The sequence below is a fragment of the Saimiri boliviensis genome, chromosome 17, assembly GCF_048565385.1.
Source record: "Saimiri boliviensis isolate mSaiBol1 chromosome 17, mSaiBol1.pri, whole genome shotgun sequence".
In the NCBI taxonomy this organism is placed as follows: Eukaryota; Metazoa; Chordata; class Mammalia; order Primates; family Cebidae; genus Saimiri; species Saimiri boliviensis.
Genome location: NC_133465.1, coordinates 47536062 through 47549235, shown reverse-complemented (window position 1 = coordinate 47549235; position 13174 = coordinate 47536062). Strand labels below are relative to the sequence as shown.

Here is a 13174-nt window from a genome sequence, read left to right as displayed (position 1 = left end):
AGGCAATTCTCCTGCCTCAGCCTCCTGAATAGCTGGGATTACAGGCACGTGCCACCATGCCCAGCTAATTTTTTGTATTTTTAGTAGAGACAGGGTTTCACCATGTTGACCAGGATGGTCTCGATCTCTCGACCTCGTGATCCACCCGCCTCGGCCTCCCAAAGTGCTGGGATTACAAGCTTGAGCCACCGCACCCGGCCAGTGTTTGGTTTTTTTGAGACAGAGTCTTGCTCTGTTGCCCAGGCTGGAGTGCAGTGTCGCGATCTCAGCTCACTGCAACCTCCGCCTTCTGGGCTCAAGTGATCCTCCTGCCCCAGCCTCCCAAGTAACTAGGATTACAGGTGCCTGCCACCATGCCTAGCTAATTTTTTTTTTTTGGTCGAGACAGGGTTTCACCATGTTGCCTAACAGGCTGGTCTCAAACTCCTGAGCTCAGATGATCCACCCACCTTGGCCTCTTAAAGTGCTGGGATTACAGGCGTGAGCCACTGAGCCCTGCTTTGCATTTTTTGTTTTCGTTTTGTTTTTGAGACAGGGACTCACTCTGTCACCCAGGCTAGAGTGCAGTAGTGCAATTGTGGCTCACTGCAGCCTTGACCTCCCAGGCTCAAGCAGTCCTCCCACCTCAACCTCCTTAGTACCTGGGACTACAGGTGTATACCACCACACCTAATTTTTTGGGGTAGGGAGGTGGTGTATAGACAAGGTCCCACTATGTTGCCCGGGCTGGTCTCGTCTCCAACTCCTGGGCTCAGGTGATCCTCCCAAAGTGCTGGGATTACAGGCATGAGCCACTGTGCCTGGCCTAGTGTTAAAAGTTTTAGGCTGGGCACAGTGGCTTACCCTTGTAATCCCAGCACTTAAGGAGGCTGAGGTGGGCGGATCACCTGAGGTCAGGAGTTTGAGACCAGCCTGTTAGGCAACATGGTGAAACCCTGTCTCTACTAAAAATACAAAAATTAGCTGGGTATAGTGGTGGCCACCTATAATTCCAGCTACTCAGGAGGCTGAGTCAGGAGAATCGCTTGAACCCTAGAGGTGGAAGTTGCAGTGAGCTGAGATCATGCCACTGCACTCCAGCCTGGGTGAAAGAGTAAGACCCAACTCAAAACAAAAGTTTTAAACACTCTCTTTTTTTTAAGACAGAGTCTTGCCCTATAGCCCAGGCTGGAGTGCAATGGCGTGATCTCGGCTCACTGCAACCTCCGTGTCTTGGGTTCAAGAGATTCTCCTGTCTCAGCCTCCCAAGTAGCTGGGATTACAGGCACCCACCACCAAGCCAGGCTAACTTTTGTATTTTCAGTAGAGACGAGGTTTCACCATGTTGGCCAGGCTGGTCTCCAACTCCTGACCTCATGATCCGCCCACCTGGGCTTCCCAAAGTGCTGGGATTACAGGTGTGAGCCACTGCACCTGGCCTAAACACTCCTCTTTAATGGCTCTCCTAAGTCTTATTCGTAAAGAGTATCAACAGTCTCAACCTGAGGCCTATCGAGCGAGCGTGTGAGGGCTTCCTGCTCCCTCTTCCCCATAATAGCTTCCAATCCCAATGTCCCCCCTCTACCTTTCCTTAACCTTCAGGTCATCTTCCCTAGGCTGGGGAGAAGCTGAGATTCAGCATTTGAGGGGTGGGCTCAGGTAGGCATGGGGGTGGGGAGAATTACAAAGGCCTAAATTTACTGTTCTCATTTTAACAAGAAAGGAAAAGAAAGGCGAGATCTAGGTTGATTCATCAGGGAAAGGGCTATTTCTGTAGTAAAAGGCCCAGCAGGCAGGAGGCACCTTCAAGAGGAAGGGAGGGGGCTAGGGCAGAGATTTGAGAGGATGGCAGTCCTTCCTGCCGTCTAACCTCCTTCCCTTCTGCTACATCCTTGGTCCTGTGCCCAGGTAGATGGGAAATCCACCCTCTTTTCTCCCATCATTTTATTTTTTCTGTAGGGCTCTTGTCTGAGGGCTGAAATTCCAGTTCTCATCTTTCTGGCTACCATCTCCCCTAGAGAGTGCACCCCTCTTCCCCAAGGCCCCCTTCCTCCTCCTCTCCAAATGTCCTTGGCCCTGACTCCAGGAGTCTCCTTCCTCCTCCCTCCTGTCCCATCTCCAGCTGCCTCCCAGGGGGAGAGTTGCTCATCCTCTCCCTACTTTGCCTTCAGTTAGTATACCGCCTGCCAGCAACGTGCTTTTTACAGGTCAATAAAATTAGCGACTGGGGGCAGAAGGAGGGGGCAGGGGCTCAGGGGTGCTAAGCTCAAGGGCCTTGAATGTGGCTAGACTCACGGAGTCAGGAAGCCTGTCATTCCAGGGCTAAACAGTGACAGCTGGGGGACCTGGGCTGGCACTAGGGGCGGAGGAGGGGCTGTGTGGCAGGGAGAGAGATGGGCTGAGGATAAAGATGGGCTGGGTGCTTTATGGCCCCTCAGCAGTCTAAGCCCCTACACAGCTGACCCCTGGAGAGGGCACCCTACCTTTAGAGGAGGTGTCCGGTCGCACACCCACCCTGCCAGGTCTGAAGAGCTCAGATGGAAGGGGGACAAGGACCCGGAGAGGTTTCTGAGCTTTCTTTTTCGTGTGAGGGGTCTTTATATGAAGTCACCGGCTCCAGGGCATGCGGGCAAGGCTTTCTGAAGGAGGGATTTCCGCTCCGACCCCGTCCGCTGCATGTGCCCGCAGTCCTAACTTCTCAGCCTTCGGAAGAACTCGAGCTCGGGGACCTCCCTGTGGCCCAGATGCTGCCCTGGGACGTCCCACCTGAATGAGCCAGCGCACCCCACCTGCGGGGCCTGGAGGAGGGGCCGGGCCCTGCTCCCCCTCCCAGCTCCGCCTCCGCCCTGCCGGGCCCCGCCCCTCCCGGCCAGCCCGAAACGCAGCGCTCCCAGCCCGGCGAGAGCAGGTGGCCGCGGCGGGCTCCGTCTCTGCCCCGCAGGTAAGACGCGGGCTGGTCCACGCCGACGACCTCGAGGGCAGCGCGGGAGAACGAGGCAGCCCCTTCCACCTGTCCGGTCCTCTCGCCTCAAAACTGGGGAACCCCAGGGACAGTGAGGATATCCCTATCTCGGCTCTGCGCGCCGACGTTGGGCATCTGCTGGGCGGGATTGAACTCTGGGGCAATTAGAGGGTCCTGGCTGGTTATCCCTAATGCCAGGCGGGCTCCGAGGGATGGAAAAGACAGAGCCGGGCATTAGACGCGCAGCTTTCTGGAGTGGGGCAGGTTGGGGATGGTGACGACGGGGCTCCGGAGTCAGGAACCTCGTTGACAGAGAGCGCGCCATGCCTCATCCAAGGGCAGCCTCTTCCCCACGGTAGAGGGCGATGGCTTGACCCAAACGGCTTCTGTTCTGTGGGCTAATGAGGTAAGAGCCACCGCATCGCTGAGCTGGGGCCTGGGTTTTCTAACGAGCCCCTGGGCACCCGCATCATTTATTTACATCTGGGTACAGGGGGAGTGAGCAGCGGATTAGCCCGATGGCCTAGGGAACTCAGAAAGTCTGGGAACTTAGTAGGTCTCTTTTGTGTTCGCGTCACAGAGCCGACTGGGGATCACAGATGTGGCCTTATGGTAGACAGGGGAGCATCTGCATACTCAGCGTTGGGAATTGGGCTGTAGGAAAGGGGTCCTGCCTCCCAGGACCTTGAGGAAGGCTTCCTGGAAGAGGAGGACCTGGGCCGACAGCTTGGATGTGATGTGCTCAGAGCTCTGAGCCCCTAAGGAGGGGCAGCCTTTGGGTCTTGGTGCTGGGTTGAGGTAGAGCAGAGGACCCTGGATTGTAGAACAAAGGGAAGTCAGGACGTTGCGGTCTGGGTCCAGCTGGGACCCCAGGGATCTTCCTGATATCATCACAAGCCTTTGGACAGACATGGGTGACAATGGGGGGAGGGGAGCTTCCCTTCCTCGTCTGTCTAGATTCCCCATTCCACTGCCTCATTCCACCACAGAAACCATCAGAGGCAGAAGTTCGTTCTCACATCACATCTGACCTTCATCCCTTCTGCGTCTGTGCTGGCTTCTTTCTTCTGGGGGGCTGTGTGCTCTAGTGGAAAAAGTGGGGGCTTTGGGGTCAGACCTGAGTTCTAACACCTCTACCTACTTCGTGACCTTGAACAAGTTTCTTAACCTGTTTGAGCTCACCTCCTCACCTGTAAAATGGGGATAATAATAGAACCCACCTCATAGGGTGGCTGCAAGGATTAAATGAGAGTACACATGTAGAGCGCTTACCACAGTGCCTGGCGCCTGGCGAGGGCTCAGAAAGTACAAGTGTCCCCTCATGTGTCTGACTGCAAAGCTGATCTGCAGGGGGTGAGGGCCAGCAGGGGAGGGGGGAGTAGAAGGGTTTTTTTGTTTTGTTTTGTTTTGTTTTTTAAAGCTAAGCTTGGCTAGAAAGAGTGCCCTTCACTGCATGCCTTACCCCCACCAGCCCCTACACCCTGCTGGTTCCTGGATCTCCGGACCTGTCTGGGCTGCCCAGGGCCCCTCACCTCTCTTAGTCACCCTGTTTGTGTTGCCTTTTGTCTCTGCAGGGGGGAGAGGGCTCCCCCACCCCCACCCGAGGCAGGGACCAGTACTAGCAGGAGCTCACTTGGGGCTGTGCCTCAGTGGAACAAGCTCCAGCTTAGAGACCCAGCCTGAAAAAAAACTCTGGTCATCCCCGCTCTGCCCTCCCCACCTCCAGAAATCCACAAGTTGGGATCAAGATACACTAAATTTTTCCAGGAAGATAAATAATACGAGTAACTGAAAGTCCTGTTTGGGGATTGTCCAAGCTGTCCTCCAATGGAAAGACAGCTTCAGGTCCTGGCCTGAGCTCTAGGCTGCCAGGGAAGGCTGCATTCAGTAGCACCCTTAAACCTGGGCAAGGGAGGGAGTGCCCATGCCCTAAGCTGGGGGCTTTCAAAGGCTCCACTCTGGCCCTTCTCCTGCCAGTCCTCTCCCTGTGGGATGAGGAGTCAGCAGGGCCGAGGGGATGAGACTGTGAGTCTCCTCCAAGACCACATTCTCCATATCTGTGACTCTGGTGGTCCCTGCCCAGATGGTCACCATCTGGCTCCCAGCCCATGCTAGCCTCTTCCCTGGGTCTGTCTGCCTCAGGACAGGTTATGCCAATATCGTGTGCACCCCTAGGGACAGTGAAGGGACAGCTATTTGCAGAGGCTGTGAATGGAGCTGGAACATGAAGCTGGGTGTCCTCATACATGCATGAGAGTCCCTTGCGGTGCAGACAGGACCTCGCAGCAGGAAGGGGCTGGCCAGGTTGCGGGTGGAGCTGTCTCCTCTGCACGGAGTCGTTCTGGTGCGTAAAGCTCAGGAGGCAGACGAGTCCAAATTTGCATCTGGTCCTCCAGGTGGTTAATGAAGGTATATTTGTCAGGGTGAGAGGTTAGCACGTTTCACAGATGGTTGGCTTGATTTACAACTTTTAAATATTTGGACATATGTCTGTGGGCCGCCATTTGTCCACCTGCCCCAGGCCCTGTGAGTGTTCCAGGTGGGCCTGGCTGGGCCTGTGACTTCAGCTGCCATTTGGTTAATTCCTGCCCTACTCTCCCCGTCCCCCAATAGAGTAGCATCCCCATAAAACTGGGCTTAGAACATGTTCACCTGGACCAGGAAGGAGTTTCAAGGTGAAATGAAGATTGTCAGTTGTCACCAACCAGCAGTTCCCCTGTGGGCCTCCTGACCTCATTATCCACCACAAAACTGGGACAATTTTTTTTTTTTTTTTAGTGTCCTGTGATGCTTGAGAGGGAAGGGCTGGGGAGGAGAGGTGACTTCTCTCCTGTATGTGGTGAGGGTGTGGGTCACTGGACCCCAGGAACAAGGAGGGAGCTAAATGGGGCCGCAGCAGGAAGCGGGATGGAAGCTGGCCCAGGGAAAAGCCAGGGCCGGACCCCACTGTCCTTCCAGCTGCCCTTCCCAGAGGGAGCTGCGCCCACAGCCAGGGACGGGGCCAGGTGTCTATAATGTGAGTTCTCCCCTGAGTTTGGAGTTTGGGCTTGGGACAGGGGAGAGTGTGGGGCCAGCTGGCCAGGTGGCAGGGGTCATCCCCACCGGGAATGAATGGCACACTGGTGTTGACTGTAGTCGGGTGCCCTGTGGCACCTGGGCACACCGTCTGTTCAGAAGAGAGGCAAAAACCTTTGTTGTGGCCGTCTCTGCTCAGCGAGACTTGATTGGGCTATTTGAGGAACAGCCTGTCACCTTGGCCTCATTAGCACCGCGAGGCTCTTGATGGAACTGGACACACACACGTGCATGCACACTCTCACAGACTCACCCAGGTCTGCATTCCCCCTGCACTAACTCCCAGAGGTCTGGGTATAGGGTTGTGTGCGCCTAAACCCCACCCCAGGTGCAATCTGGGGTGTGGTCACCCTTGCAGATCCACGCTGACACACACAGCTTGCGATGCCCACACCCTCACCACAGTCACACTCTCGCTGTCCCTTATTGGTGACTTTTCATTCACCTTGGGTGACCCGCCGGCTCCAGTGGCCAAGGGTTGGCTTACTAGAGGATGGCTGGGAGCCAGATGCCGGCAGCGGTTGGTTCAGCTTTGGGGACAGGAGGCAGCAGCATTGCCCTGGTGAGGCCACCCTCGGTAGGGCTCAACCCCAAAGCACCGAGGCTCCCCCACGTCTCCCAGGAGAGCGTCTCGGGTCCTGAGGCGGTCTGTCCTTGTGTAGTTCCTGTGAGCTTCTTTCTACTTCCCCCTGTGAGTGTGTCTGGCCCTGCGCCTCCTGCGTGCACGCCCGTCTCTGTTCTCTGCTCCTGACCCCGTCCTTTGCTGTCTGTCTCGCCTCTCCACCTGTCTAGCCCTTTCTCTGTGAGTCTTTCTCACTGTCTTTTCTTCTTCCTTTCCTCTGCCTCCTCTGTCTATCCCTTCTCTCACTGTCCCTCTCTCACACCCCCTCTCTTGGTATCTCACCATGTCTCTCTGGGTGAGGCTTTCTGTGTCTTCACCTCTCTCCATTTCTGTCTCTCAGTCTGGACGTGTATCCTTCTGACTCTCTGCTTTAGTTTCTTGAGGAGTCCCGGGAAAAGGATAGCCAAGAGTCATCCCAGCACTTTGGGAGGCCGAGGCGGGAGGATCACCTGAGGTCAGAAGTTCGAAAGCAGCCTGGACAACATGGTGAAAATGTTGGCCATTTTCTGTCTCTAATAAAAATGCAAAATTAGCTAGGCATGGTGGTGCATGCCTGTAATCTCAGCTACTTGGGAGGTTGAGGCAGGAGAATCACTTGTAACTGGGAGGCGGAGGTTTCGGTGAGCCAAGATCATGCCATTGCACTCCAAATAAAGGAGGTGGGCCGGGCGCGGTGGCTCAATCCTGTAATTCCAGCACTTTGGGAGGCCGAGGCGGGTGGATCACGAGATCAAGAGATTGAGACCATCCTGATCAACATGGTGAAAGCCCCTCTCTACTAAAAAATACAAAAAAAAAAATTAGCTGGGCATGGTGGCGCGTGCCTGTAATCCCAGCTACTCAGGAGGCTGAGGCAGGAGAATTGCCTGAACTCAGGAGGCGGAGGTTGCAGTGAGCCAAGATCGCGCCATTGCACTCCAGCCTGGGTAACAAGAGCAAAACTCCTTCTCAAAAAAATAAAATAAAATAAAATAAAATAAAATAAAATAAAATAAAGGAGGAGATAATGCCTCCCAGGGGGCCATGATCACTTCTTGGCCCCTGCCAGGCAAGGATGTAGGAAGGGGACTATTACGTACTAAGAAGAGTGGATGGACCGGGCATGGTGGCTCACACCTGTAATTCCAGCACTTTAGGATGCCAAGGTGGGCAGACTGCTTGAGGTCAGGAGTCAAGAGGTCAGCCTGGCCAACACGGTGAAACCTCGTCTCTAATGAAAAATACAAAAAATTAGCCTGGCATGGTGGTGCATGCCTATAATCCCAGGTTCTCGGGAGGCTGAGGCAGGAGAATTGCCTGAGCCTAGGCGGTGGAGTCTGCAATGAGCTGAGATCGCACCATTGCACTCCAGCCCCGGTGACAGAAGGAGACCCTGTCTCAAAAAAAAAAAAAAAAGTAAAAAGAACTGCTGGCTCATCTCCAGCTCCTCTGTTAGGAACGAAGGGGTTTTGGCCCCAACTCTGAAACGTTCTTCAGTGATGAGGCCCAGGGTCACAGGCCTGGGAGCAGGGCTGGGGGTTCAGAGTCATCACTCTGGGAGAGAGCCCCTTGTCTCTCTGGTTGACCTGATTGACCTTGAACCGAGGGAAGGGCGCTGGGACTTGGAGTCTCCCTCAGAAGAGGCATTGACCAGAGTTGGGCTGAATCAACACTTTTCTTTCTCCTGGAAGCAGCCAAGCTCAACCCACCCCCCCCAGGCCCCAGCTTCCTGCTCTAAACCACCGCTGTGCTCCCCACCCTGTTCCAAATATTTCTGCCAACTGACCCAGGCCGAGGGGCCTGTTTAAACAGCCTCCCTGCCCTCTCCTGGCCTCCCCATCTCGGTGGCCTCCCCATCCCTCCCACCTCGCACAGGAGCCGCTGTGTTGGCTGCTTGTTTATTTGACTAAGATTTCCTTGGGTGGGGTAAGGACTGACTCCACAGGCCCTTCTCCTCACTTTAGATGCCCAGGCGAGAGGCCAGCCCCAGCTTTGGCCTTGCCCTCCTGCCCTGTCCAGCCTTCCTGGGACCCCCAGATGTCTCTCCTATATCCCAAGCCCCAGACTTCTCTATCCTCCTGATCTCAGCTCTGTTCGGCCCCACATTTGATACCAGCTGACCCCCTCCCCTGACCCGACGTTGAGCACTCTGGCCCTGGAGGGCAGGATGGGGATGCAACACTCCCCCACCCCGTGCTGAGAGGAGAGGAAATGCCAGGAAGAGGCTTTGGGAACAGGAACCCTTGGGTTTTCTAGGGGCCCCTAAAGAGGGAGGCATGGGGCGTGGTCTCTGGAATGTGGGAGAAGTCTGCCCACTCCCCTTGTTGGCTGCGGCTTGAGCCAGTCCTCCAGTGAGACTTTAGCAGAGGAAGAATTCTCTAATGGGCTCAGGGCCCCGGCAAGAATCCATCTCCAGAGCAATCTCCCAGGGACCCCGAGGGGCCTCCTCTCCCTTGATTTTGTACAGAACTTTGCTGTATACAGAACTGCCTCATCCCATCCTATGAGCACCTGCAGAGATCAAAATTCCTTTTTTTTTTTCTTTTTTTTTTTTTTGACACAAGTCTCACTCTGTTACCCAGGCTGGAGTACAGTGGTTCGATGTTGGCTTACTGCAACCTCCACCTCCCAGGTTCACAAGATTCTTGTGCCTCAGCCTCCTGAGTAGCTGGGATTACAGGTGGACGCCACCATGCCCAGCTAATTTTTTGTACTTTTAATAGAGACAGGGTTTCGCCATGTTGTCCAGGCTGTTCTCAAACTCCTGACCTCAGGTGATCCACCTGCCATGGCCTCCCTAAGTGTAAAGATGACCGGTGTGAGCCTCCGCACCTGGCGGAGATCAAAGTTCTTTTTGTAGATGGCGAAAGCTCAGAAAGCAAAGCAACTTGGGCAGAGTCTATCTTCTAGCAGGACCCGGACTTGAACCTAGGTGTCCTTACACCTCACTGCACCATGCTGGAGCTGCTGCTTGGACTAAAAGAGTCACAGGCTGCAGTCACCCCTGGCTCTCCCTGAATCTCCCCTCACCCAAATCTCCTCACATACCAAGCAAGACTCCTGGCCGTGCGTCTCTGGCTGGGAGGTGAATATAGGAGCAGGTAGCATTCTTATAACCTCATTCCGAAATTTGCTGTCCTAGTTAGCGGCTTCCTGAGGGGAGAGGGACACAAGAAGCTTTTAGAGATGGTTTCAACCCTCTGGGTGCTAATTGGGAACGAGACTCTCCCTAGGTTGAGACTGGGAACAGCTATTCTGGGTCTGCAAGACGAGGTGTCGGGGTGGAGAGGCCAGAGGGGGGATCAGGAAGTTTCCCCAAATAGCCTGGCCTGAAGCCACATGTGGGAGCCAAGCCCCAAGGAGGTGGCCCAGATGAAGGGGTGGAGGGGCAGCTGTCCAGTTGGCACATGGGCTTGATCCTTGGGAAGCTGGGCATAGGGCAAAAATGAGGAGCAGGACTGGTTTTGTCTCTTCTTTCGTTTTTTGTTTGAGACAGGGTCCTGCTCTGCCACCCAGGTTGGAGGGCAGTGGCCAGAGAGCAGCTCACTGCAGCCTCCACCTCCCAGGCCCCAGCCATCCTCCCATTCCAGCCCTCAGCCCAGAGTTTCATGAATAGCTGGGAATACAGGCACGCACCTGGCTAATTTTGTTACATTTTTTGTAGGGACAGGGGTCTCCCTCTGTTGCCCAGATTGGTCTCAAACTCCCGGGCTCAAGCGATCCTTCTGCCTCAGCCTCCCAAAGTGCCAGGATTACGGGCATGAGCCATGCGCTGCCGGTCTCTGCTCTCCCACTGAAATGAGCTTTCCTGGAACTTGATGTCATGAGTAAGTGGGTGTGTCTCTACCTTGTCCCAGCCCCTCCCACCAAGCCTCAGCCTACTGTCCTAGCTCTCATCCCAGTGACATTGATTTACTCATTCATGTTATCAGTATTTATTGAGTACCTACTATGCGCTATACTTGGTAGGCTCTGCCCTGGGAATTTAAGGAGAAACAAGACAGGTTTCCAAAAGGGAATAAGACAGATTCTCAAGAGGGGATAAGAGGCCAGGCGCAGTAGCTCACATCTTTAATCCCAGCACTTGGGAGACCAAAGCGGACAGATCACTTGAGGTCAAGAGTTCAAGACCAGCCTGGCCAACATGGTGAAACCCCATCTCTAACTAAAAATGTAGAAATTAGCCAGGTGTGGTGGTGCATGCCTGTAATCCCAGCTACTCAGGAGGTTGAGGCAGGAGAATTGCTGGAACCCAGGAGGCAGAGGTTGCAGTGAGCCGTGATTGTGCCACTGCACTCCAGCCTGGGTGACAGAGCAAGACTCCATCTCAAAAAAAAAAAAAAAAAAAAAATGTGGGAATAAGAGGAAGTGGGAAGGAAATCTAGAGCAAGTCTCAAAAAAAAAAAAAAAAAAAAAAAGAGCCGGGCGCAGTGGCTCAAGCCTGTAATCCCAGCACTTTGGGAGGCCGAGGCGGGTGGATCACGAGGTCGAGAGATCGAGACCATCCTGGTCAACATGGTGAAATCCCGTCTCTACTGAAAACACAAAAAAAATTAGCTGGGCATGGTGGCACGTGCCTGTAATCCCAGCCACTCAGGAGGCTGAGGCAGGAGAATTGCCTGAACCCAGGAGGCGGAGGTTGCGGTGAGCCGAGATCGCGCCATTGCACTCCAGCCTGGGTAACGAGAGCGAAACTCCATCTCAAAAAAAAAAGGAAAGAAAAAGAGGGAGAGCCGGGCTCGGTGGCTCATGCCTGTAATCCCAGCACTTTGGGAGGCTGAGGCGGGCAGATCACAAGTTCAGGAGTTCAAGACACCCCTGGCCAATATGGTGAAAGCCCGTCTCTACTAAAAATATAAAAGTTAGCCGGGCATGGTGGCGTGTGCCTGTAGTCCCAGCTACTCTGGAGGCTGAGGCAGGAAATCGCTGGAACCCAGGAGGCGGAGGTTGCAGTGAACCGAGATTACCCCACTGCACTCCAGCCTGGGAGGAAGAGCGAGACTCTATCTCAAAAAAAAAAAAAAAAAGAGGGAATAAGAGCAATACAGGAAGGCCTTTCTCAGAGGTGATAGTTAAATAAACATCAGCCATGAGAAGGAGGAGGGAGGCATCAGGAGGAAAAGAGCACTCCAGGCAGAGAGAACAGGGTTTGAGAAGGCTCCCAGGTGAGGGAGAGATCGCTGTGCTCCAGGGACAGAAAGAGCCCAGTGTGGCTGGAAGATGGGGAGTCACAGGAAACAGATCGGAGGGGCACAGGATATTTTAACTGCTAAGAATATTTTAACCCTAAGGATGTTTTGAATGCAAACATTTTAAACCAAAACATACCGACACTGAAAACCTTTTAAGACAGTGTTCTCCAGCTTGAACTCTATTCATCCAACTTAATTCTTTGATCAGATTTTTCTGTTTTTCCGCTGTGTTTTTCATTCCATTGTAATTTGACTGAAACTGTTTTCATCGGCATCAATCCCGTTCACATTTTGCTGCTGAGATTGGAGGCATCCATCAATGAAGGGGCTATAGGCTCCCGATACTAGTTTCTGCCATTGTGTGACTGACTGGGTAACCTCATCCCATTTTGGAAGATTTAAATTAAAACCAAAAAAGATTCGTGTTCAGGATTTGATTCTTTTGTGCATTTTAGTCAATAATGAGTTTTCTCGTATCTAGTTCTAGCCGTCCTCAGTGTTACTTCTACCCGTAATATTTTTAGGTGGAGAGTTGTATTTATATCTCAGCTAATCTGTGGGAGGGATCAGGTGGAAGCGGGTGGACTGGGAGAGAAAGGCTTCCGGGAGGGGAAGGGCCCGCATCTTGCAGGCTGGGCAAGCATTCTCCTAAAGCAAAGGGAAAGCTTTTGGAGCTTTTAGCCCGGGTCATGATGTGATCAGATTTGCCTTTATTTATTTATTTAGAGACAGGGTCTTATTCTGTCCCCCAGGGTGGAGAGCAGTGATGTGATCACAGCTTACTGCAGCCTCGAGTTCCCAGGTTCAAGCGATCCTCCCACCACACCCAGCTGATTTTTTTTTTTTTTTTTTTTTTTTTTTTTTTTTTAGAGATGGAGTCTTGCCATGTTGCTCAGGCTGGAGAGTTGCCCTTTTAACAGTCTCCCTCGGACCGGGCGCGGTGGCTCAAGCCTGTAATCCCAGCACTTTGGGAGGCCGAGGCGGGTGGATCACGAGGTCAAGAGATCGAGACCATCCTGGTCAACATGGTGAAACCCCGTCTCTACTAAAAATACAAAAAATTAGCTGGGCATGGTGGTGCATGCCTGTAATCCCAGCTACTCAGGAGGCTGAGGCAGGAGAATTGCCTGAACCCAGGAGGCGGAGGTTGCGGTGAGCCGAGATTGCGCCATTGCACTCCAGCCTGGGTAACAAGAGCGAAACTCTGTCTCAAAAAAAAAAAAAAAAAAAAAAAAACAGTCTCCCTCTGGCTGTGCGAAGAGGGACTGGGAGGGAGGGGAGATGGGGAAGTAGAGGCAGGGGGACCAGTGAGGAGTCTATTCTGCCAATCCAGGTGGTAAAGAGAAGTGAACTGGGCCAGGCATG

General features: G+C 53.6%; 1 protein-coding gene across 4 annotated transcripts in view; it reads left to right on the top strand.

The window, feature by feature from the left end:
* The first annotated feature begins 10043 nt into the window (after positions 1 to 10043).
* The window catches only part of ZNF385C (zinc finger protein 385C), a 63173-nt gene continuing 60042 nt past the window's right edge, over positions 10044 to 13174 (top strand). For all 4 annotated transcript variants that reach the window (XM_074388720.1, XM_074388718.1, XM_074388719.1 and 1 more), the window contains exon 1: positions 10044 to 10444. The gene's annotated coding sequence lies outside the window, so the exon portion shown is untranslated. The remainder of the gene's footprint in view (positions 10445 to 13174) is intronic.